The sequence below is a fragment of the Prionailurus viverrinus genome, chromosome C2 (genome assembly GCF_022837055.1).
Source record: "Prionailurus viverrinus isolate Anna chromosome C2, UM_Priviv_1.0, whole genome shotgun sequence".
Taxonomy (NCBI): domain Eukaryota; kingdom Metazoa; phylum Chordata; class Mammalia; order Carnivora; family Felidae; genus Prionailurus; species Prionailurus viverrinus.
Genome location: NC_062569.1, coordinates 51,671,116 through 51,697,459, shown reverse-complemented (window position 1 = coordinate 51,697,459; position 26,344 = coordinate 51,671,116). Strand labels below are relative to the sequence as shown.

Genomic DNA, 26,344 nt, shown 5'->3' with positions numbered 1-26,344 from the left:
ACGTTTTTATTTATTTTTGGGACGGAGAGAGACAGAGCATGAACGGGGGAGGGGCAGAGAGAGAGAGGGAGACACAGAATCGGAAACAGGCTCTAGGCTCTGAGCCATCAGCCCAGAGTCCAACGCGGGGCTCGAACTCACGGACCGTGAGATCGTGACCTGGGTGAAGTCGGACGTTTAACCGACTGCGCCACCCAGGCGCCCCTCCTCCCTTCATTTCTGATTTTAGTTATTTGCACCTTTTTTTTCCCTCAGTAAATCTAACTAAAGTTTTGTCAATTTTGTTGATCTTTCCAAAGAACCAACTTTGGGTTCGCTGCTTCCCTCTGTTGATTTTCTTCTCTAATACAATACATATATTTTTTAATGGTATAAAGGGTATCGATGACACATAAATCAATTTTAATTAAGGACTCTTGGGAGGCTTTCTTTGAAGGGTTAGAATAGAATTTGGCATTAAATTCCTAAAAAGCAAACTTATTTCACAGCTCTCTCTCAAACTGAGAAAAAGACCTGGAAACAATTTTCCCCTTTTGAAGAAATGCTGGTTTAGGGAAGGTGATGCATTTGGCAAACCTTATGTGTTTATTTGACATCTTATTTAGTGGCTTTTTGGGTAGTGGTTAGCTTTTAAAATGCTAATACTAAAAAAAAATCATACAAGCAGTTTATCTTACGGTTTACTACTTCTTTCAACTTCCTGATCCTCAACAACGTGGATCATGATTGTTATTTTGAAATCTGAAATGATACAGAGGTCTATCTTGTTCATCAAAGTGCTACATGCTTACTTAGATCCTGAAGGATGTATTTTGGAAATGAGTATGATCAAAAGAAGTGCCATTCAAAAAAAAAAAAGAGAGAGAGAGAGAGAGGGAGAGAGCTTAAAGGTAAAGAATACCCATGTTTCTACAATGAAATGAGGGTGGGAAAAATAATTCATGCATAAGTATGTTGGAAACTTCTCTTGGAATTTGGAGATTAAAACCTTTTCTTAGGGTCATTCCCTAAGAAATGCTGCTTCTTTTAACATACACGTTAAAGCAAAGAAGAATGTAGAGCCAGTAGAAAAAAAAAATTTTTAGAAAAGGTTTATACCCTGTTTCGTCATTGTATTTCTCATTAAATTTACTCTCCCACATACAAAATACAACAATAAGCCACTAATCACCTTAGAGATACCAACTTTATTAGTATAAAAACTCAGATACCATCTATAAAATCCCTTAGGATTTCATTTGAGGCTAATCATCAACAGCTATGTTTTCTTTTGAGATCACATTTAGCTTTGAGATACACACACACCCCACTTTCCATTTACTGCGTCTCACTCATCTTCTATCGTAAAAACAAAACTATTAGAAAATGAGAGTCTTTGGTTTAATCTTTTGCAAACTATTCTGATAGATTTAAAAGGTATAAAAGGAGAAAGCTCACATGCCTCACATAACCACACATCACTATCGGTTTATCACAGTCAGTAAGTGTTAGTCCAATGTGGCAAATACCATCCAATGTGCCATTAGTTGGCTCTTACTAATATTTCAAATGTGTGGCTCTAACATCATTCTCTTGTGCTCAGAAATAAATCCAAGATGGAAATTATACATCAAAGAATATACCTGTATTTAGGTCAGTCTAGTGTTCTATTGACCAACACTCAGCTATAAACTAAGCTGTTGTCAGGTAGAATGACCCAATAGATTTTGTTGTTGTTATTGATACTTTATGCAATTTATAATAAAAAACTGCTGGCAGTTCAAGGGTGAACAGATTTCTGTAAAGATCCTCTCCCTCCACAGGGTGTGGAGCTGTGACATCAGTCTTTTCCCAGAGATTCTAAATAAAACCCAATCTTGGCAGATTGAAATCATTATACGCATGATCAAAGCTATTCAGACATCTAAAAATTAAATATTATACACTGGACGTTCTGTACTGATCCTTTGCCTGCTTGAAGAACACACTTTCACATTTTCCTCAGACCACATAAGAACAGTGAACTAGTCTGTTGAATGAAAGACACAATCAGAAGTTTCAGGTAAAGAGTCTCCAAAGCAAATATTTCACACTCTGTTCTTCATCCACGTGTCATCCATGCTAATCAAATACTTTATAGACCACTGTGCCCCCTTTTCTCTCACAGTGTCTGAAATTAATTCTAGGGTACAGGCTTGAGAATTGGTGGTGTCTGATCCCCAGTTACAAACTGCCAAGCAAACAGTTGTCACCGCCAGACAATGCGGGATAGGCATCGTAACATTTCTCTTCCAGCAGTTAGAGATGCAGCATCTAGGGCCACAGACTAGCATGAAGAACTCATCCAGACAGATTCCATTCTTTTCTTGTGCCTAGGGGGCTTGGTACGTGCCTCACAACCACCATTCGATGTTCTGGGCTAGTGATTTTGGTTCTTGAAAGGGATATAAAGACACAACATGTGCCTGAGAGGGCCATCAGCTGGCTTGTTGCTACAGGGCCTTATCCGAAGTCAGACAAGTGGGGGGGCGCCTGGGTGGCTCAGTTGGTTGAGTACCCAACTTTGGCTCAAGTCATGATCTCACGGTTGGTGGGTCCGAGCCCCTCGTTGGGCTCTGTGCTGACAGCTGGGAGCCTGTAGCCTGCTTCAGATTCTGGGGTTCCCTCTCTCTGCCCCTCCCCCACTCGTGTGTGCTCTCGCTCTCTCTCTCTCTCTCAAAAAATAAATAAACATAAAAAAAAAGTCAGACAAGTGGGATGGCTGCCCTGGAGCCCACCTTGGGTAGGTAGAAGAAGTGCTAGAGGATCAGGATCTGGAGCAAAATATGTCCCTCCCCGCCCGCCACCGACAACCTAGAAACAGGAGCTAGTAGCACCAGAAATCCCAGGCCATATCACCGAGGTATAGGGGCCAGCTCTCACCCTCATCCTTCCTGAACCTCTTCTATCCCCTTCCATTTCTTATCCATCTCCTAAGCTCTATTTTGAGGGCAAAATACCAGAGAGCTGTGGTCAAATGCAGCCTGTAGTAGGATAATTTCAGGGGCTTTAGTTGTAAAAATGTTTTAAAGTTGTTGCCAACATTTAAAACCAAAGAGATTTAGGGACGTCTGAGTGACTCAGTTGGTTAAGCATCTGACTTTGGCTCAGGTCATGATCTCGTGGTTTGTGAGTTCAAGCCCCGCGTTGGATCTGTGCTCACAGCTCAGAGCCTGGAGCCTGCTTTGGATTCTCTGTCTCCCTCTCACTATGTCCCTCCCCCACTTGCACTCTGTCTCTCTCTCTCAAAAATAAATAAACGTTACAATTTTTTTTAAAAGAACAACAAAAAAATCTAAAGAGATTTCAAATAACAATAGAGAATTTGGGCTTCTTTTGGAAATGAGCTTTCTCCATGACAGTGGACTGAGTTGAGGAACACCTTCACCTTCTAAGACAGGACAAGCACCCTATGCACCTGCTGACATTTGAGTTCGCAACTCTGACTCTCTACTTCCCAGAAACTTTTAAAACACGCTCACAGATTCGACAGCGCGAATGCTGAGGGATCTGTAAGGAAGGTATTACTTTCGGAATGGGAGGCATGGTTTTGTGTGTGTCTTAGTAAAACTGGCCCAATATGACTCTCTGGTCTCTTGTTCATCTTGTTTACTCACTTAAAAAAATCTCTCTGAGGGTGCCTGGGTGGCTTAGTGGGTTAGGTGTCCATCTCTTGGTTTCAGCTCAGTCATGATCTCATGGTTTGTGAGTTTGAGCCCTGCATTCTGCATCGGACTCTGTGCTGACATTGCAGAGCCTCTCTGGGATTCTCTATCTCTCAAAGTAAATAAAAAACTTTAAAAAAAAACCTCTCTGTTACTTTCTTGAGTAGCATTTGTGAAATTTTTGCTCCTCACTTCATTAAAGCCATTTGTTAAACGGCTGCAGATACCTTTCCTGCTCTAACTTCTCTCATGTCCCTAGATGCCTTAATACTATTACCTGTGAGACAATCATGCTTGGTTGAATGAGCAACAATTAGCATCACTTGAGAGCTTGTTAGATATGCAGAATCTCAGGCTCCAGCCCAGACCTACAGAATCAGAAACTGTCAGAAACGGTATCTTAACAAAATTTCCGGATGATTTCTATGCGCATTAAAGTGTGAGAGGCACTGCCATAGCTCACATACTTGTCAATCAGGCACTTGATTTTCTCTGTGCAGGGTGTTAGCTGAGCACTTTTTATGTGCCAGGTACTGTTAGAGCTTTTGATATTCTTTAACCTTCACAAAAGTAAGAATTATTATTATTAATTATCTCTGCTCAAACTGAAGCTCAGAGAGTTTGAGTGCTTTTCCTAAGAAAGACAAGTCAAGAAAGGATCATGGTGTCTCTCTAGGAGGACTTTACCCCTCAATTCTAGAGCTGAGGCTCTCAAATGGGTTTAAGAGGCAGGGCCTGAAAGCTATGGTAATCTCTCTGAAGAACGCCTTGAAATATAAGACGTATAATTTTATCATATGAATGAGAAGTACCTTTACTGGCAGGATATAGGTCTAAATTATGTGTTTGCAATATAAAACTCACAAGCCAGAGCATGGGGGGAAAAGCAAACTGTCACACTTTGCAGTTAGCTGCTTCTGAATTTTGCCATTAATATTCATCTGCTCCCAGATCACTCACTTTGCCTTCTGCTCACACTCACGAGCCAACAAGCTGTAACAGGCACCAAAGCTTTAGAAAATACATATGAGGAAATACTTAAAGATAAGACAATTTTTCTAATTTCCCCTCCCCCCGCACCCCTGTGATTTGGTTGAAATCCATGCCCGGCCCATTGGGGCAGTCAGGTATTGCTGGGTGTAGCTCCTCGTGTTTTGAGGGGGGAGAAGTTTGAGAAGCATTGGCTGAGAAACTACTTAGGCAGTTTATGATGCAGAAAACCAGCCACGCAGCCTCTTTGGTACTGGAAAGTCTTGCTCCCAAATAGGCCCGTGGGAAATCACGGATTCTCTGTACACCCCATCCCCTGAAAGTCCCCACAGCCATCCATAGACCATTAATGGCGGCCAGGTGAGACAGCACCCCTCTCAACACCTACAGATTTTAAGGCCAGGAGTGAGATCTAAACTATGACATCCCCTGCTCCTTCTCCATCTTCGATCTTTCCCCATATTTCCATGCATTCAACGAGGGCTTATTGAATAAGACAACGATGCAAGTTGATAATACAATATTACCATTTATTGGGCACCTGCAAAGTGCCAGACACTGTAGGATACCTTCAGAAGCCATCTTCTTCAGTTCTCACAAAAATGGAAAACTCAGGCTTGCAGAGGTTAGCGACTTGCCCTTGGTCATAGAGCTACTAAAGGATGGGGGTGGGGGTGAGCTCAAACTTCAATTCTTTTTGAAAGAAAAAAATTTTTTAGTGTTTATTTATTTTTGAGAGATAGACAGAGAAAGGCAGAGCATGAGCAGGGGAGGGGCAGTGTGAGAGGGAGACACAGAATCCAAAGCAGGCTCCAGGCTCCCAGCTGTCAGCACAGAGCCTGACACAGGGCTCGAACTCACAAACCGTGAGATCATGACCCGAGCCAAAGTCGGATGCTTAAGGCAATGAGCCACCCAGGCGCCCCTCAAACTTCGATTCTTGCCAGCCCTGCTAGGCCACACTACCTCCTTGAGGTCAGAAAACAGGATGTAGGCTTCTCTGGCAAACAGCCTTTCTTCCCACTTCACCAAGTGATCTATCCCCAAAGATGATAGGGCTCCTGGAGTCCTACTGAGCTCAGGGTTTTTTCGGGTTTCTACAGCACAGTTCTCATAGTTTATTCCCTGTGGACCTGCATGTGGGGCCCAGGAATCTGAATTTTCCACAACCCCCCCACTCAGGTGTTCTCAGATGCTCATGAGACTGAATGGACTGGGGCTTATTCTACACAAAGCTGGTCTTGGGTTTCCCATCCAAATAACCAAATTACCCAGGCAAAATCCAGAGTGGCCTGGGGCCAGTTTACCAATCTCACAGAAATGTACGGTGTTTGGGGCCAAATCTCAGACAAAGGGGCACAGCATGCACACAGGTGGCTGCACCACGTGGCCCCAGAGGAAGTCCCCCAGGAGCTGGGAGGAAAAGCTGTTCTGCCTTGGTCCGAGGGGCAGGTGGCCACACGCCCTGTCCTCTGGGTGCCCAGGAAGGTGCACACTGGTTCAGTAAGGTGCAGGTCTGCTGGCTCCATTTCCATAAGGTCCTGCCACCCTGAACACTTCCCTCCTTGCAGGCCAAGTTTAGATTTTTTTAGGCCTGGGACATCCAGGTGCCCCCTCCAGACCTCTGGTGTGTGCCCCATTTTTCTTCCAAGCCCATTTTAAGTGAGTGGAATCTGAGCAATGGCTGCCTCTGTGCAGAGAGGATTTAAGGGGTCTTGTCCAGCCTTTTGTTTGTTTGTTTTTTCCTCCCGTGCTAGCTCCTGGAACCCACCCAGAAAACCCAGTAAGCCTTCGCAGCCCCACTGTGATCCCGGTTGTATCTGTGATCCCAGCCCAAGATCCTGGTCTGCTGCTCCACAGCTGGACATTACGGCCGCTGGCTCCCTCACACCCACTGGTGCTGGGGGAAGATGCCCCTGTGCCCACTGATCAAGTGGCCCCGAAGAGGGTTAGGGGGAGTACAGGCTGGTGTGATGCCTGGCCTGAACAGCGACCCCTGCAGGTGGCCAGACAACAACCCTGGTGGATAACCAAACTCCTTGCCATTGCTAGTGTTTAAGGAGCTGTATGTTGGGGTGCGCTCCATGCTCACACCAAGTACAGGCACATGCACTTCCACAGGGGTGCACACGTGCATAGTCGCATGTCCACTGAACTTATGCACAGTAAGGACACTCAAACATACAAACTCAGTCACTCAGACAGCACAAGCCGGATATACATATACAGCTGTGCACTTACACATTCTTTCATGCACATGTTAGCACACACAGGCACTCTCTTATACACACACCCCATCCACACACATATACATGGCAAACACACACATATGCTCGTGCTTAACACATACGTGCACACCAACATGCTTTTACTACATACATTAAAAAGCTAGGCTTTCTGCGGGGTAGGCTGAATAATGCCTCTCCCTCCCCCCCAAGGCATCCAGGTTCCTGGAACCTGTGAATACTACCTTTAAAACAAATGTTTGTTTACTTATTTTGAGAGGCAGGGGGCGGAGAGAGAGAAGGAGAGAGAATCCCAAGCAGGCTCCATGCTGACAGCACAAGCCGGATTCACAGCTGGATCCCACAGACTGTGACATCATTACTTGAGCCGCCTAGATCAAGTCTGATGCTTAATCAACTGAGCCACCCAGGTGCCCCTTGAATGTTAGCTTTTATGGCAAAAAAAAAAAAAGATTTTGCAGGTGTCATTAAATTAATGCTTTTGAGATGGGGAGATTATCCTGGGTTATCAAGTGAGTCCTAAATGTAATCACCTGTATTCTTAGAGGAGGGAAGCAGAGGGAGATTGAATTTAGAAGAGAAGGCAATGTGAGCAGGAGGCAAAATTGGAGTGATGAGGTCAGATTCAAGGAGTGCTAGCAGCCACCAGAAGCTGAAGAGGCAAGGGAGCAACAGAGCCTGGGGTGGGAGTGCTCCCATGCCAACATCTAGAGTTCAGCTCAGTGAAACTGATTTCTGACTTCTAGTCTACAGGACTGTGAAAGAATACGTGTCTGTTGTTTTAAGCCACCAAGGAGTTATGCATTACAGAAATCATTGGAAATTAGTACTTTCTTCTTCACACTTCTCACCCACAATTCAGCATGCTGGAGTCTTTGGAGTCAAAATTAGGATCATGTCATTTATAATAGTTATTTCACTGTAGCCAAGTTACTGAACTCTGGCAGTCTCAGTGTCGTCATCCTGAAAACCTAGACAATAGTGCCTACTGGATGAGGCAGGTTATGGTGAGGACTTATCAGTCCCAATTGATAAGCCACCTCCTGCCTTGTGCTAGGCACTGTTCTGGGGGCTGGGTTAAGTGAGACTCCTGAATGTAGGTACAGAGCAGCACTGAATTCTACTTCTGAAACCAGTATTGCACTGGATATTAGCTAAAAGTTAAAGGAAAAAAAATGGATCACCTAGGTGGCTCAGTGGGTTAAGCGTCTGACTTTTGGTTTTGGCGCAGGTCATGGTCTCACAGTTCATGAGATCGAGCCCTTCGTGGGGCTTTGCACAGCCTGCTTGAGATTCTCTCTCTCTTCCCCACTCTCTCTGCCCCTCCCCTACTCTTTCTGGCTCAGAATAAATAAATAAACTTAAAAAAATAAAATAAAGGGAAAAAAACCTCTGGGATTCGTGACTGTCTAGCATACCGATGTTACAGCCATCATCATGGGAGTTCAAACACCCAGCCCCACTTTAATGGGAGTTCACACCAGCACCTTATGGGGAGGGAATCTAAAGAAACAGGAATAAAAAAAGCTGAAAGAGACTTCTTACCCTCAGAACACAATAACTGTCCTTTCCACTCTCCCTAAGCTCCAGTCACTTTTCACCTTTCCCTCCAGCAATGCTACACATGCTTCCGTTCAAGACTGAAACATCCAGCGAGCAGGGTCTGTGATTGACTATCTGTGGCTCTCTCTGCTGAATGAGGTTCATGTTCATCCCTTACCATAAGCCCAGCCTGTATCCATACAGAGCTGAATCTCTCCTGAGGGGACTTCCTCTTCTCTCTGCTCTCTATCCCACTTCAAATGGTCATTCCATCTCTTACTTGAGCTGTTTTCATAACTGAACTTGCCCTAACCTGGCTCGTAAGTTGCAGAACAGTACTCAGGCAGAAAGCCAAGCCCAGAATCTATGCTCCATCAAAACCACTCTAATAGCTCATTCTGAACACACACACGTCTTTTCTTCATAGTGACATGTGAGCCCCTCACAGAATGGACAGCCTACTGTGTCTACTGCCACACAGAGGCACCACTGGCTTTCTGATTCGGACAGTTCTTCATGGGGTCAAGCTATCTTGGGCATTGTAGAACATCTAGCAGCCCTGGCCTTAATCATTTAATTTGTGTGGTGTCCCAGTGTTTGTGACCATCAAAACTGACCACACGTTTCCAAAAAGAAATGGGGAGGTGAGGCCACATGGGTGGGACAGTCCTCATTAAGTTTTTCAATTGAATTTGGCCTTCACATTTTCCTGCTGTCACATTTAATAATGCCTTATTTAACAATAGATACGCATAATTATAAACAAAGCAAATACCCCAGAAAGTGTAGTAATCTTTAAAATAGAGAATGTTTCCATGGAGTACAATGGCTCCACCACTGTGATCTCAGGCAAGTTGCTTAACTTCCCTGTGCATTAATTTCCTCGACTGAAAATGGAGATGATAAGGGCCCTCGTGGACACACAATTCTAGTTCCCTTTCCATAGTATATAATTGTTCTGTGAAGTGACTTCCCGGCCAGAAGTGACTTCCTGGCCATTTCCTGGCCCCCACTGTATCTTGGTGGAACTATGTGGTTATTCACTAAATGTGAGAAGTGATGTGGTTATTCAATAAAACGTAAAGTGATGTGTGTTGTTTTCTGTCAGTGTGGTTCGGAAATAGGTGCACCTTCTGCACCTGTTTCCTCATTTGCCAGCTAGATGTCAGTGTCCAGAACACCCTAGGAAGCCACACCTTGAAAATGAAGAAACAGCAATGTGGAAAGAGCCTGCGATCTTCATTTGGAGGAGAACTGCCTGCCGACCAGGAATACTCATACCAGACCTGGATGGACAAAGAAGCTTCTATTGTGTTTGACCACAGTACATTTTGGAATTTGTTAGAGCAGGTAGCATTGCCTTAACTAATGCAAATATTTACCTCCTGTTGTAGATTAAATAATGTAAAGCACTAAGGAAAGCCCCTGGTACATAGAAAATAATAAATGCTAGCTATGTTTATTATAATTATTGTTATTGTCTCCTAGTGGAGCAGAATGTACTGAACTCTCCTCCATTGTTTGAGGGAAATTAAGTTGCGTAGATGCTTTTATTTTTTTTTATTTTTTATTTTTCAATGTTTATTTATTTTTGGGACAGATAGAGCATGAACGGGGGAGGGGCAGAGAGAGAGGGAGACACAGAATCGGAAACAGGCTCCAGGCTCCGAGCCATCAGCCCAGAGCCTGACGCGGGGCTCGAACTCACGGACCGCGAGATCGTGACCTGGCTGAAGTCGGACGCTTAACCGACTGCGCCACCCAGGCGCCCCTCGTAGATGCTTTTAGATACAACAAAAAACTCAATCTGAAAATGGCTTAAATGATCATAGAGTATAATCCCATTTTGTAAGTTCAGGGTCAGGGTTTCAGGATTGACCGGACTGTATTGTCACAGACCAGGTTTCAGGATCGACAGGACTGTATTGTCACAGACCCTGCTGTCTGTCTTTCTCCCTATCATCTTGGTGTGTGATGATGTCTATCCTCATGGGCACTAGGTGGCTGCCATAGTTTTAGGGATTACATGCAGGCAGGGCAATGCCCAGTGAAGAAAAAGGGACTTCCTCGTAATTAGTGAAGAAAACTTTTTCCCGGAAGACCCCAAACTCCTTCTCCAGGATTGGCTTACAGGCCCATGACAAAACTAGTCATTAATGAAACCATCATCACTGGTCACCTTCCCTGAGCAGATGGGAGAGTAGGAAGCCAAGATAAATTGGGACTCAATGGATGCTGTGGGTGCTCCCCTCTTACCACTTACCCTTACCACTTTACAGCATGCTAGCCTGACTTGTAACTGCCAATGCCTACATTTTGCTGGCTGGGGCCTTTCTCTGGCCTCCAGAGCCCGCTTTGCCCAAACCTGCAACAGGAAGAAGTGCTAGGGGATTAGCACTCCAGGAGCAGCCCTCAATCAATGACTAATGGCAGTTGGTGCATAAATACCCAACTCTCCCTCATCTTTGATGAGATAACTCCAAGATACATGCCTATCCCTGTTCCTGTGGAATTAAACTGTAGTCACCCATGGGAGTAATCTTGCTAAATAACAGAGTCTTTATTAGCCATTTTCTTTTCCTTGTCTGCCTCAACTCCCTGTCAATATTTCCTGGAAAAGCTTTCCAAATGATACTTATACCAAAGTTCTACTAAAGTTCTTGTCACAGGATTTACTTCCAGGGGAACAAAACTAGGATAGCTTGAAAGAATAACTAGGGGAAATGACAACCAACTACGTTTACCAGTTAACTTCTTCAAAAAACACTTTCTTAATGTCTCTTCTCTACTGACAAAAATCCCATTGACTCTTTTTGTTGAATGGAAAACTTTTCAAGGTCAAGGAGTTGCTAATTGTCCTGGTACCATCAGTACCCAGAACAGTGCCTGATACACAGTAAGTGCTCAAAAATGTCATTTATGGAACTAAAGTGGTTTACTAGGCTCAGGGTGACCAACTGCTCTGGTTTATCTGGGACTGAGGGGTTTCCTGAGACACTTTCAACTGAAAACTGAGGATGAATTGGCCACCCCATCTCGGGCCTCTGTAATCAGTTTCCACCCTATCTTCCCCTCATGAGTTTATGGATAGGAACTATATATTTTCTGTTGAGACTGTAAGGTTGGTATAGTGGTTTAATAAAGGTAGCTGATTTCATCTGAATATTAACATTTATTTTTCTGTCATTATAGCCATTCTGCCACCTGTGGCATTGTCCTGGGTAGAGAATAGATAGAGCCACCTGCTTGGCCAGGACCAGGGCACATGGATATTTCTAAGTAGCCAGCTGAGATGTGAAGGCTGGGATGAGACACAAGCCTGGGGCTCTGGCTGGGGGCTCAGGAGGTTACATCTCCCTGCCCTCTGGGTCTGTAGCAGGGGTAATCTCAAATGGGCATAAATCCTGACAGCACATTTAATAGAATAGGATCAGAAAGCCATACTTTAAAGGCCCAATTTTATTTACCTCTCTGATTGCATTTCCTATTAGTTTTGTTTTCATTTCATACTTTGCCAATTCCTTCTGTGAATTTCAGCTGATCTTGCTGTACTAAAACAGAAAAGGAGGTTGGTCTATCCTTGGGCTAGCATTTTTAATTAATGGAGAATTTTCTGGCTGGAAGACAATGGTAATCTACATAAGGGATCTCCAAGGGGAAGGGAAACACCATGGTAAAGGTCAGACTGTTTCACTGACCACCTCCTCCCATTTTCCAGGGCTGAAACTTGATGGGACATGCGTTTTGTTTTAATAAGGGTAACAATCTCTTACCCCCTTCCGCTTAATAGCATGGACTGGGTAGCCAGATTGCATGAATTCTTAGTTCATAATATACCACAGACTGGGTGGCTTAAACAACAGAAATTTATTTCTCCTGGTTCTAGAGTCTAGGAAGTCCAAGATCAAGATCCCAGCAGCATTCAACTTCTGGTGAGAACTCACTTTCTTGCTTGCAGATAGTTACCTTCTTGCCATGCCTTCACAAAGCCTTTCTTCTGTGATGCAAGCAGAGAGAGAGGAGAGAGAGAGAGAGAGAGAGAGAGAGAGAGAGAGAGAGAGAAAGAGAAAGAGAGAAGGCTCTCTTGTGTCTCTTCTTATAAGGGCATTAATTCCATCATGAAAGCCCCACCCTCCTGACCTCATCTAAACCTAATAATCTCCCAAAGACTTCCTCTCCAAATACCATCACATTGGGGGTAGGGCTTCAACATATGCATTGTGGAGTTGGGGTTGGGGGATGGACACAAGCATTCAGTCCATAACGAATTCAGTTCTGCTTCTGCCACTTATAAGCTAAGTGACCTTGGATAAGTTACTTCTCTCTATCTCAGTTTCCTCATCTACAAAAAGGGGATTAAAAAAAGGCCTCAGGGTGCCTGTGTGGCTCAGTAGGTTAAGCATCCGACTCTTGATTTCAGCTCAGGTCATGGTCTTGGGGTTCATGGGATTGAGTCCCGTGTTGAGCTCCACACTGGGAGCCTACTTGGGATTCTTTCTCTCTCTCTCTCTCTCTCAAAATAAATGAATAAACTTTAACAAAAAAATAAAAATGAAAAAACAAAAAAAGGCCTCATAAGATTATTGCGAGGATTAAATGATATAATACAGGCAAAGGGCTTAGTAAAGTGTTAGTTGTTATTAGCACGATTGTTTCCCCAAAGGAGTGCTTTATACTTCCAACACAAGCCTATTTTACTCATCTTGTAAGCAGCCTTTTTCACATTTACCTCTGTGCCTTTGCTCATCATGTCCACTGGGATGGGGGGAACAGGAATTAGAGGAAAGTGGTCACAGGGTACAAACTTCCAGTTATATGAAAAATAAATACTAGGGATGTAATGTGCAGTATGGGGACTATAGTTAACACTGCTCTATGACATGTAGAAATGTGGTTAAGAGTAAATCCTAAGAGTTCTCATCACAAGGAAAACAATATATTTTTCCTTCCTCTTTTTATTGTATCAGCATGAGCTAATGGCAGCAAACTAAACTTATTGTGGTAATCATTTCACAATATTTTGTACACCTTAAAATTACACAGTGATGTATGTCAATTATACCTCGATAAAGCTGGGGGAAAAGGAGGATTAAATCTTCTCATCCATGAAAAAATTTCTTATCTGGCTCACACACTTGGTAGATATGGAGCAAGTAATTTAATCACTGTGAACCTTGGTTGTCTTATGAAAAAATGGGAATAATAAATTGCTTCTAAAAAATTTATCTGAAATAGCGTACCCATCTGGAAAACAAAGAATCACTACCACACAAACTCGATTTGTACCGTGTTCATCCGTTAGTGTACCACAGTCCTCACTCTCAAGCACTGAAATAACCCCAAGGGGAAACTTCATCACTAAAGTTGCACCAAGAATGTAAAAGTGGCATGTTCCCAGCAGGTCAAAAGACTCCCAGTCATTCTGGATATCAGGTGTAATCGTGTATTTCCTTCTCAAGAAAAAATGTGTCACCATTTGTCTCTTCTCTGCAAAGTGATCTAGGGCATTAAATCACAAAGAAGAGAAAAGACAGGAAGAATGGATTTAGGAAATCACTTAGTAGTTGCCTTAGGACTTGCACATAGAATATACAAGATGAAAGAAAGTGAAGACACAATCACTTTTAATAGCCCCTTGGAAAAACTCCATCCCCAAATGTCCTTCATTCTTGTTTCTATTTGTTGAAGGTTCGCAAAGCTGACTAAGAGTGTTTTATGCTAATTGGCTTTATCTGACATCCCTTTATCATTTGAAATTAATAGACAGCCTAGTAGATACAAGGTTAATGGAATATCTTCTCCACCTCAGATTTGCAACTTGGCGTTTTCCCCAAAACACCACTTTCATCTTTGTATAAATGGTCGTGTCTATAAAGTCTTCTAAGAAAGGCATGCTGTCTAATCCCATCAACCCATTTGTGAAATGTTCCAGAGGGAAATTGTTACACTGTCATTGTAGAAGCTGTTCTGTTCTTGGCATGCTCCTAAATGCCCAACAGATCTGACATCCTCTTAGCATGGTAGGGAGACAGCAGGCTCGTGTGCCAAGCATTAAGCAACAGCTGGCCCTGCAGCAAAGCCTCCTCTTCTTCAGCTCTTTGGAATGATTGCCATCTGAGAAAAGGAAAGCTTAATGTGAAGTAGAACCAAACCACCCCGAGATGCAGGGATGATGGAGGCCATCTGTCCTCTACTCCCACTTCTCCTTTTCTAGGAACATGGGCTGAGGTGACACTTGGAAAGGAAGTATGAAAATGGTCTAAGATCGGAAAGATGTAGGGCTGAAGGAAGGCTTCTCTGAGTATCTGTGAAGAACAAGAACAGAGGAGAGGAGGGGAAGCAGACAGGGTGGCTGCTTTGTTCTTCAAGGAAGAGAGTCAAAAGAACCTGCAGGTTTCTTTCTGTTTGTCCGACTCAGGTTAGCAAAGGGAAAGGAGAATTGAGGGGGGCAGATCAAAACCAGGGTCCATAATGAATAATTCCATATGCCTTATGCTCCAAAGCCTCCAAAGTCTTAAATAGTGTGATGCCAGAATTTAAGACACACAGAAAAGTATAAAGAATACAGCAAAACTGAGTCGATACGTGTTGTATAGACATCTCCCAACTCTTCCCCCTGCACCCCACCCCAAAAGTAATCACAATCCTGAATTTGTTGTTTACCACTGCATGCTTTGCCCTACCTTTGCTACACGCTAATTGATTTGCGTGATTTTAAATCTTACTTACATCTGTATCAAGTGTAATGGAAACAAGTGGATGTAACACAGAAAAAGGAAGGAAGGAAGGAAGGAAGGAAGGGAGGGAGGGAGGAAGGAAGGAAGGCAGGCAAGCAGCTTAAACCAAATACAAGTTTATTCCTCTATTGCATAAAAGCAATCTGAAGGTAGGCTATCCAGGGCTAATACAGTGGTACCTAGGAATCTGTTTCATCCTAGCTCATGGCTTCTATTCTCAATACCACCTCTAGTCTAAAGTTAGCTGCTGTAGGGGCGCCTGGGTGGCTCAACCTGTTAAGTTTCCAAGTTCAGTTGCGGTCACTATCTCACGGTTCGTGAGTTCGAGCCTGCATTGGGCTCTCTCTTGTAAGCATGGAGCCCACTTCAGATCCTCTGTCTCCCTCTCTCTCTGCCCCTCCCTTGCATGTGTGCCCTCTCTCTCTCAAAAATAAATAAACATTAAAAAAACAAATGAAGTTAGCTGCTGGAGTTTTGGCCACTATGTTCACATTGCTGGCTAGAAGAAAGGGAAAAGGCAGAAAGGCAAGAAAGGGTCATTAACAGCTGAGCAAGGCCCCTTTAAGTTCCTGGAAGTCATAGTTATCCCTTCCGATTACAACCCACTGGCCTGAACAAAATCACACGACCACACAAAACTACAGGGTCCCCTTTATTCTGAGAAGCAATTTGCCAAGTAATACTGGCATTCTATTACATGGAAGACAGTAGAGAACGGCTTGAGAAATTGTAGTTTCTGCAAAGGTCTATATATGCTTGTTTTTGCTTCATTACATTTGTGAGATTCATCCACATTGAATGTTATGCTCTGGCTCATTCATTTTCACTGCCGTATATTATTTCATTTTGCGAATATCCTACAACTTATTTATCCAGTGTTCTGTTTATGCTTTTTTTTTCTCTTTTTGGGGTGGTGAAAAGAAGGGTTTATGGAAATAATATGAATGCTCTTGTGTGTCTCCTGGTTCACACATAGGAGTTTCTCTATGGTTCCTAAAGGGGAGTGCAATTGCTGGATCAGGGGTATTTACTTGTTCAACTTTATAAGATATTACTGAATTTTTCTCCAAAGTGATGGTATTATTTATGCTCCACTAGCAGTCAATGGGGTCCCTTACATTCCATTTCCTCAGCAACTTTTGGTGGTTTGAGACTTTTTTTGCCTTTGATGAGTATAAAATAGCTTTGTGGCTTTCTTCTCCATTTTCTTGGTTATTAATGTAGGTGAGCATCTTATTGTGTTTATTAGCCATCTATGTTTTGTCTTCTGTAAACTGTCCATCTTTTCGTCCATTTTCAAAAATAAAGTTGTTTGCTTTGTTCTTTTTGATTATTTGTATATCCTGGCTATTAATATTTTGCTAGTTATAAGTGTAGAAAATATTTTTTTCCCAGTTGGGATTTGCCCTTTCACTTACTCCATGGTATCTTTGGATTAACATAAGGTTTTTTTTCGTTTTCCTGATGAGAATTTAATTTAATTTAATTTAATTTTATTTTATTTTATTTTATTTTATTTTTAAATTTTACATCCAAATTAGTTAGCACATGGTGCAACAATGATTTCAGGAGTAGATTCCTAAATGCCCCTTACCCATTTAGCCCATCCCCCCTCCCACAACCCCTCCAGTAACCCTCAGTTATTCTCCATATTTATGAGTCTATTCTGTTTTGTCCCCCTCCCTGTTTTTATATTATTTTTGTTTCCCTTCTCTTATGTTCATCTGTTTTGTCTCTTAAAGTCCTCATATGAGTGAAGTCATATGATTTTTGTCTTTTTCTGACTGACTAATTTCCCTTAGCATAATACCCTCCAGTTCCATCTATGTAGTTGTGAATGGCAAGATTTCATTCTTTTTGATTGTCGAGTAATACTCCATTGTATATGTATATACCACATCTTCTTTATCCACTCATCCATTGAGGGACATTTGGGCTCTTTCCATACTTTGGCTATTGTTGATGGTGTTGCTATAAACATGGGAGTGCATGTGTCCCTTCAAAACAACACACCTGTATCCCTTGGATAAATACCTAGTAGCGCAATTGCTGGGTCGTAGGGTATTTCTATTTTTAGTTTTTGAGGAACCTCCATACCGTTTTCCAGAGTGGCTGCACCAGCTTGATTCCCACCAACAATGCAAAAGAGATCCTCTTTCTCCTCATCCTCGCCAACATCTATTGTTGCCTGAGTTGTTAATGTTAGTCGTTCTGACAGGTGTAAGGTGGTATCTCATTGTGGCTTTGATTTGTATTTCCCTGATGATGAGTGATGTGGAGCATTTTTTCATGTGTCAGTTGGCCACCTGGATGTCTTCTTTGGAGAAGTGTCTATTCATGTCTTTTGCCCATTTCTTCACTGGATTATTTGTTTTTTGGCTGTTGAGTTTGAGAAGTTCTTTAAAGATTTTGGATACCAACCCTTTATCTGATACGTCATTTGCAACTATCTTCTCCCATTCTGTCAGTTAACTTTTAGTTTTGCTGATTGTTTCCTTTGCTGTGCAGAAGCTTTTTATTTTGATGAGGTCCCAATAGTTCATTTTTGCTTTTGTTTCCCTTGCCTCCGCAGATGTGTTGAGTAAGAAGTTGCTTCGGGCAAGATCAAAGAGGTTTTTGCCTGATTTCTTCTCGAGATTTTGATGGCTTCCTGTCTTACATTTAGGTCTTTCATCCATTTTGAGTTTGTTTTTGTGTATGGTGTAAGAAAGTGGTTCAGGTTCATTTTTCTGCATGTAGCTGTCCAGTTTTCCCAGCACCACTTGCTGAAGAGACAGTCTTTATTCCATTGGATATTGTTTCCTGCTTTGTCAAAAATTAGTTGGCCATACATTTGTGGGTCCATTTCTGGGTTCTCTATTCTGTTCCATTGATCTGAGTGTCTGTTTTTGTGCCAGTAACATACTGTCTTAATGATTACAGCTTTGTAGTATAGCTTGAAGTCTGGGATTGTGATACCTCCTGCTTTGGTTTTCATTTTCAAGATTGCTTTGTCTATTTTCTGGTTCCATACAAATTTTAGGATTATTTGTTCTAGCTCTGTGAAGTATGCTAGTGTTATTTTGATAGGGATTGCGTTGAATATGTAGATTGCTTTGGGTGGTATCGACATTTTAACAATATTTGTTCTTCCTATCCAGGAGCATGGAATCTTTTTCCATTTTTTTGTGTCTTCTTCAATTTCTTTCATAAGCTTTCTATAGTTTTCAGTGTATAGATTTTTCACCTCTTTGGTTAGATTTATTCCTAGGTATTTATGGTTTTGGGGGCAAGTGTAAATGGGATGGATTCCTTGATTTCTCTTTCTGTCACTTCATTGCTGGTGTATAGAATGCAACTGATTTCTGTGCATTGATTTTATATCCTGCAACTTTGATGAACTCATGAATCAGTTCTAGAAGTTTTTTGGTGGCATCGTTTGGGTTTTCCATATAGAGCATCACGTCATCTGTGAGGGGTGAAAGTTTGACCTCCTCCTGGCTGATTTGTATTCCTTTTATTTCTTTGTGTTGTCTGATTGCAGAGGCTAAGACTTCCAATACTATGTTGAATAACAGTGTGAGAGTGGACATCCCTGTCTTGTTCCTGACCTTAGGGGGAAACCTGTCAGTTTTTCCCCATTGAGGATGATATTAGCGTTGGGTCATTCATGTATGGCTTTTATGATCTCGAGGTAAGATCCTTCTATCCCTACTTTCTTGAGGGTTTTTATCAAGAAAGGATGTTGTATTTTGTCAAGTGCTTTCTCTGCATCTATGAAGAGGATCATATAGTTCTTGTCCTTTCTTTTATTGATGTGATGAATCACGTTAATTGTTTTGCAGATATTGAACCAACCCTGCATCCCAGGTATAAATCCCACTTGGTCGTGGTGAATAATTTTTTTAATATATTGTTGAATCTGGTTGGTTAATATCTTGTTGAGGATTTTTGCATCCATTTTCATCAGGGAAATTGGTCTGTAGTTCTTCTTTTTAGTGGGGTCTCTTTCTGGTTTTGGAATCAGGTAATGCTGGCTTCATAGAAAGGGTTTGGAAGTTTTCCTTCCATTTCTACTTTTTGGAACAGCTTCAAGAGAATAGGTGTTAACTCTTCCTTAAATGGTTGGTAGAATTCCCCTGGAAATCCATCTGACCCTGGACTCTTGTTTTTTGGCAGATTTTTTATTACTAATTTGATTTCTTTACTGGTTATGGGTCTGTTCAAATTTTCTATTTCTTCCCATTTCACTTTTGGTAGTGTATATGTTTCTAGGAATTTGTCCATTTCTTCCAGCTTACCCATTTTATTGGCATATAATTGCTCATAATATTCTCTTATTATTGTTTGTATTTCTGCTGTGTTGGTTGTGATCTCTCCTCTTTCATTCTTGATTTTATTTATTTGGGTCCTTTCCTTTTTCTTTTTGATCACACTGGCTAGTGGTTTATCATTTTTGTTAATTCTTTCAAAGAACGAGCTTCTGGTTTCATTGATCTGTTCTGTTCTTTTGGTTTCAATAGCATTAATTTCTGTTCTAATCTTTATTATTTCCTGTCTTCTGCTGGTTTGGGGTTTCATTTGCTGTTCTTTTTCCAGCTGCTTAAGGCGTTAGGTTAGGTTGTGTATCTGAGATCTTTCTTCCTTCTTTAGGAAGGCCTGGATTGCTATACTTTCCTCTTATGACCGCCTTTGCTGCGTCCCAGAGGTTTTGGATTGTGGTGGTATCATTTTCATTGACTTCCATATACTTTTTAATTTCGTCTTTAACTGCTTCGTTAGCCCATTCATTCTTCAGTCTCCAAGTATTTGTTACCTTTCCAAATTTTTTCTTGTGGTTGATTTCGAGTTTCACAGCATTGTGGTCTGAAAATATGCATGGTATGATCTCAATTTTTTGTACTTCTTTAGGGCTGATTTGTGTCCCAGTATGTGACCTATTCTGTGCACTGGAGATGAATGTATATTCTGCTGCTATAGGACGAAAAGTTCTGAATATATCTGTTAAATCCATCTGGTCCAGTGTGTCATTCAAAGTCATTGTTTCCTAGTTGATTTTTTGATTAGATGATCTGTCCATTGCTGTGAGTGGGATTTGGAAGTCTCCTACTATCATGGTATTACTATTGATGAGTTTATGCTTGTGATTAATTGATTTATATATTTGGGTGCTTTCACATTTGGCACATAAATGTTTACAACTGTTAGGTCTCCTTGGTGGATAGACCCCTTGATTATGATATAATGCCCTTGTACATCTCTTGATACAGTCTTTATTTTAAAATCTAGATTGTCTGATATAAGTATGGCTACTCTGGCTTTCTTTTGTTGACCATTAGCATAATAGATAGTTCTCCATTCCCTTATTTTCAATCTGAAGGTGTCGTTAGGTCTAAAGTGGGTCCCTTGTAAACAGCATATAGATGGATCTTGTTTTCTTATCCATTCTGTTACCCTATGTCTTTTGATTGGAACATTGAGTCCACTGACATTTAGAGTTAAGTAGTGAAACTTATTTGCCATTATGATGCTTGTAGAGTTGGAGTGTCTGGTGTGTTTTCTGGTCCTTTCTAATCTTTGTTGCTTTTGGTATTTTATATATATATATATATATATATATATATATATATATATATTTTCTCCCCTCAGAGAGTACCCCTTAAAATTTCTTGTAGGCCTGGTTTAGTGGTCACAAACTCCTTTAATTTTTGTTTTTCTGGGAAACTTTTTTATCTTTCCTTCTATTTCGAATGACAGCCTTCCTGGAGAAAGAATTCTTGGCTGCATATTTTTCCGATTCAACACATTGAATATAGCGTGCCACTCCTTTCTGGCCTGCCAAGTTTCTGTGGATAGGTCTGCTCTAAACCTGATCTGTCTTCCCTTGTAGGTTAGGGACTTTTTTTCCCTTGTTGCTTTAATGATTTTTCTCTTTGCCTGAGTATTTTGTGAATTTGACTATGATATGCCTTGTTGATGGTCAGTTTTTGTTGAATCTATTGGGGGTCCTCTGTGCTTCCTGGATTTTGATGTCTGTGTCTTTCCCCAGGTTAGGAAGTTTTCTGCTATGATTTGCTCACATAACCCTTCTACCCCTATTTCTCTCTCTTCCTCTTCTGGGACCCCTATGATTCTGATGTTGCTCCTTTTTAATGAGTCACTGATTTCTCTAATTCTTAAATTGTGCTCTTTTGCCTTAATCTCCCTATTTTTTTCTTCTTCATTTTTCTCCTTAAGTTTGTCCTCTATATCACTGATTCTCTGTTCTGTCTCATCCGTCCTTGCCACCGAGGCATCCATCTGTGATTGCAGATCAGTTATAGCCTTTTAAATTTCATTCTACTTTTTACTTCTTTTATCTCTGCAGAAAGGGATTCTAATCTATTTAGGACTCCAGCTGGTATTCTTATTATCATGATTTTAAATTCCAGTTCAGACACCTTGCTTGTATCTGTGTTGATTGAATCCCTGGGTGTTGTTTCTTCGTGCTCTTTCTTTTGGTGTGAATTGCTTTGTTTTGTCATTTTGAAGGGAGAAAAGAAATTAATGAGGTAGAAAAATTAAAATTAAAAAAATATTAAAATTAAAAATACACACACACACACACACACACACACACACACAAATCGAATAAATGATGCTAGATCCTAGGTGTGTTTTGGTCTGGGTGTTGAAAGTGGTTTGACAGATTAGGGAAAAAAGGGGGGGGATGGAAATTGTTTGAGAATTTGAAAAAAATGAATACACTGAAGTAGACTAAAATGAGATAATGGGAGTAAAATAGAATTTGAAAACATTTACACAAAGTAAAGAATATAGTAGAAAAATTAAAAAATATATTTTTAATAAAAATTAAAATTAAAAATGAATTTTTTCTGTATTCAAGAAAAAGAAATGAAAAAGAGAAAAAAAAGAAAAAAAGGAAATCGTTTGAAAATTTGAAAAAATGAATACACTGAAGTAGACTAAAATAAAATGATGTAAGTAAAATAGAATTTGAAAAAATTTACACAAAAGTAAAAATAGAGTAAAAAAATTAAAGGAACATATTTTTAATAAAAATTGAAAATAAAAATGAATTTTTTTCTTTTTCTGTATTCAAGAAAAAGAAGTGAAAAAGAGAAAAAAAAGAAAGAAAATTGAATAGATGGGCCTGCTAATAGATTGAAATAAGACTGAAATTACTTCATTTTCCCCTAGAAGTCAGACTATGAAGTGCTTTCTAGTCCATAAACTAAGTAAGTGGTGAGACTTGTGTTCCTGAAGAGTGAGGTTGGCCCAGTTGGGCGGGGCTCAGTGTAACGGCTACGTTCTCCACTAGATGGCACTGCTAGCCTACTGGGGTGGATTGTTGCTCCGCTCATAGGTGCGTATGCGCATGCCTGGGAGCGGTGGAAAGGGCGTCACCCCTCTACCCAGTCTCTAGTATCGGAATTCCGTTTTTTCCGATCAGCAATCAAGCACCCATACTGTCTTCAGCTTTCGTCCACTCCCCGCTTTTTCACTGTTGTGACCAGGCCCCAGGCAGTACCTCTCTCCCGAGTTTGTCTCAGATGCGGCTGCCTTCCCCGGCCCCTTACTTCTGAAGGACTGCGGCTTTGACCCCTTCCACCCCTCTGCGGGAGGGTCTCACCAAGCAGTGGCCGAATGAGCAATGGCCGAGTGTTGGCTGCACCCAGGAACGCTTGCTGGACCCTGCTGCTGTCGGTGGCCGAAGACTGCAGCCAGGTGCCAGCCCACCCCAGGAAAAATTCGGGACATAGTGTAGCAGCAGCTTTTCAGGGATTGCGGAAAATCACAACACACATCTGGCACAAGCTTCACCCTTAACGACCTTGTTCCAGCACCAGCGAATGTGACCGTTCTCTGGGGTCTGCTGGGACCAGGTGGCTTCAACAGTCTCTACCAAATGTCCTTCCAGCAGTGGAACCACTTTTCCCCGTGTGGCTTGAGAACCTCCCGGACCCTACTCTTTTCCTGGGGATTCACCCTTCCCACCAGAGCACCGCCAGGTATGGATCTGTGGTGTTGCTGCCTTTGTGCCCCCCTTGTTTACAGTCTTAATGGAATTTAAACCCTCTCCTTTCTCCTTTCTCCCTTTTTAGTTTAGTCCCTGTGGCTGTTTCCAATTTTCCATTTTCTCTCCAGCTGCTTTTGGGGAGGGGTGCTTTTCCCGTTTTCTCCCCCTGTCTCCATCCTCTCTCTGCCCACAAAAGCACCTCTCTTCCCGGGACTTCTTGCTCCCCAAGTTCACCTCTCCGTGCCACATACCCGCTGAATTCTGTGGTTCAGGTTGTGCAGATTGTTGTGTTAATCCTCCAGTCAGTTTTCTAGGTGTGCAGGATGGTTTAGTGTTGGTCTGGCTGTATTTCACGGATTCGAGACACACAAAAAACTTCCACGCTCTGATTAACAGAAGTTTTAAATTATAATATAGTTGAAATTATCAAACTTATGTATAGTTTATGTTTTTTATTTTAAGAAATATTTTCTGCCCCAATTCAAAATATTTCTATATTCTCTTATAAAACTTCAAAACAATTTTTTTAATGTTTATTTAGCTTTGAAAGAGAGAGAGAGAGAACTCAAGTGGAGGAGAGGGAGAGAGAGAAGAGACACAGAATCTGAAGCAGGTTCCAGGCTCCGAGCTGTCAGCACAGAGACCAATGCAGGGCTCAAACCCATGAACCCTGAGATCATGACCTGAGCCAAAGCTAGATGTTTAACCGACTGAGCCACCCAGGTGCCCCTCTCTTCTAAAACTTAAAAAAATATTTTTCACAATTCAGTCTTTAATTTACTTACACATAAATTTTGTTTATGATGTAAGCTAAAGTTCCAATTTTGCTTTTATTATTTGACTAATCATTAGCCCCAACACTACTTATTAAATAGTTCTTATTTCCTTCCTTGGCGTGCAATGCCAGGTATGAATTATATTGTTTCCAAATATCGATAGGACTTCCCTTGACTCTTTCATTCTTTTTCACTAGTTTACTTGTTTATCACTGTCAAGAAGACACTGTCTTAATTAGCACGGCTTTAGTCACAAAGTTAGCATGGTGTTAATGGTGTTAGACAAGTGAAGCAAAGACACAAAATGAAAGAACCCATGTTCTTCTGTCTTCTGTGTTCTTTCAAGTCAGTCAGGGCAGCCATAAGAGGAGCCCTAGGAGAGACTTAGAAAAACAGAGTTTATTATACTCACAGGTCCTAGAAAGGGGATCATCACAGCTCTCTCCTCTCAGTACTCGCTTGGCATATTCTAGCCATCTTGACCTCTCTGGACTATCAGCTCCGTCTCCTGAACTCAAAGAGTCCACCTGACTCCCCTTGGGTTTTCACCTCTGCAACCAGGTGTGGAAACTCTCTCAAGGCAATCATCTGTGGCAAGCAAAGGGCTCATCTCATTTGTTTTCCATATTTCAGGAATTACTGTCCTTCAAAGACTGATGTTCAAAATCATGACAAGCATTTTTTCATATATCTTGTCCATTTTTTGGTTTTTTAGGTGTTGGTTAAATCTGGTCTTGTTATACCAGCCTGACTGGAAATAACAACCTGGTCAATTTCCATTTTGTCAACATCCATGAACACATTAGTTAAGATTTTGATTGGAATGATACTGAATTCATGCAAATGACACCATTGTGATATTGAGTCTTCCTATTAGTGATATGAAATACATACAAGTAACTTTGATACAAACATGGTACATCTCTCAACTTTTAAAGATTTAAAAACAATTTTTTATAATTTTATCCATTAAAGTCTTGCACATTTTTGTTACATTTATTCTTAATACTTTTTCTATCTCTACTATTTTTTAATTTTTTAATTTTAATGTTTTTTATTTATTTTTGAGAGGGAGAGAGACAGAGCATGAGCAGGGGAGGAGCAGAGAGAAAGGGAGACACAGAATCCAAAGCAGGCTCCAGGCTTCCCGCTGTCAGCACAGAGCCTGATGTGGGACTTGAATTCATCAACCATGAATGAGCTCAAGACCTGAGCCAAAATCACCTGAGCCACCCAGGCGTCCCTATCTATCTCTACTATTATAAGAGCTATTTTAATTAACCTTTAAAAATGTGTTTCTATATTTTTTGTAGTTAGTGTTTTGGAATGCAGTTGGGCTTATATATGTTGATCTTAAAATCTAGCAACCTTGCTAAACTCTCTTATGAATTATATCTAGAGAGTCTTTTAGATTTTTTATGTAGATAATTATATCATCTGTGTAAAATTAGTTTTTTCCTTCTTTCTAATATCATATCATACTTTTTCTTTTTTTCTCTACCTTTCCTTTCCTTCCTTCTCCCTTCATCCTTACCCTTCCTTCCTTCCTTCCTTTTTTGTGATTTCTCCTCTTCTCCCCCCACCCCCAATCACATTGGACTGACTTGAATGTCCATTTCAGTGATCAATACTGAATACACGTTGCAGTAGAAGATCTTCTTGGTTTATTCCCTATTTCAAAAAGAATTATTTTTAATATTTCACCAGTGTGATGTTTGCTATAGGTTTTCATGAAGTTCTGTATTGTTTTTGTTTTTGTTTTTTTTGCCCTCTCAGCTTAAGTATCTACCAAACTTTTGCAACATGAAAGCCCTTGTGCTAGGTGCTATGAAGAGAACAAAGATGCAGGACATGATTCCCACTTCAGGAAATTGACCAGACCATTCATGATAGTACATACATTCAAATAACTTTAATACAGAACAGGTTGAATGGGAACAGTTGAAAGATACAAATCACTAGTTTAGATAATGTATCATCTTGAAGGATTAAACTCCATAAATTAAGTACCTACTCTGTGCAAGATTTAGGGACGTCTCTATACAGAGGTTATTTAAATCTTAGAAATGTTTCTAAAAATGGAGTGAATAAACTCTTAGGTTAGTAAAAGGATAAATTTGTGTTCAGTATTTTATTTAATGATTTAGCTCTTAATGTCCCAAGTTTTAAAAGAGAGAAAAAGACCAATTGTATCCCCACAATAGTGCTAAACTCTAAAATGTACACTGCAAAAAGAAAAAAGACATCTTATATGTCAGTATTATGGGAAATATTGTATTAGGATGAAGAGATACATTTTAGACATAAATTTAGGAAATAATATGGACTGGGGCACCTGGGTGGCTAGTGGGTTAAGCATCTGACTATTTTG

At 41.1% G+C, this 26,344-nt stretch overlaps 1 protein-coding gene across 15 annotated transcripts in view; it reads left to right on the top strand.

Annotated features, from left to right (window-relative positions):
• Positions 1-26,344, top strand: part of VEPH1 (ventricular zone expressed PH domain containing 1) — a 759,919-nt gene that overhangs the window by 432,585 nt on the left and 300,990 nt on the right. For 2 of the 15 annotated variants that reach the window (XM_047876089.1, XM_047876085.1), the window contains exon 1: positions 23,141-23,189. The exons of the other annotated variants lie outside the window; for them this stretch is intronic. The gene's annotated coding sequence lies outside the window, so the exon portion shown is untranslated. Of the gene's footprint in view, positions 1-23,140; positions 23,190-26,344 lie in introns of those variants that run through there. 15 annotated transcript variants of the gene reach the window in all.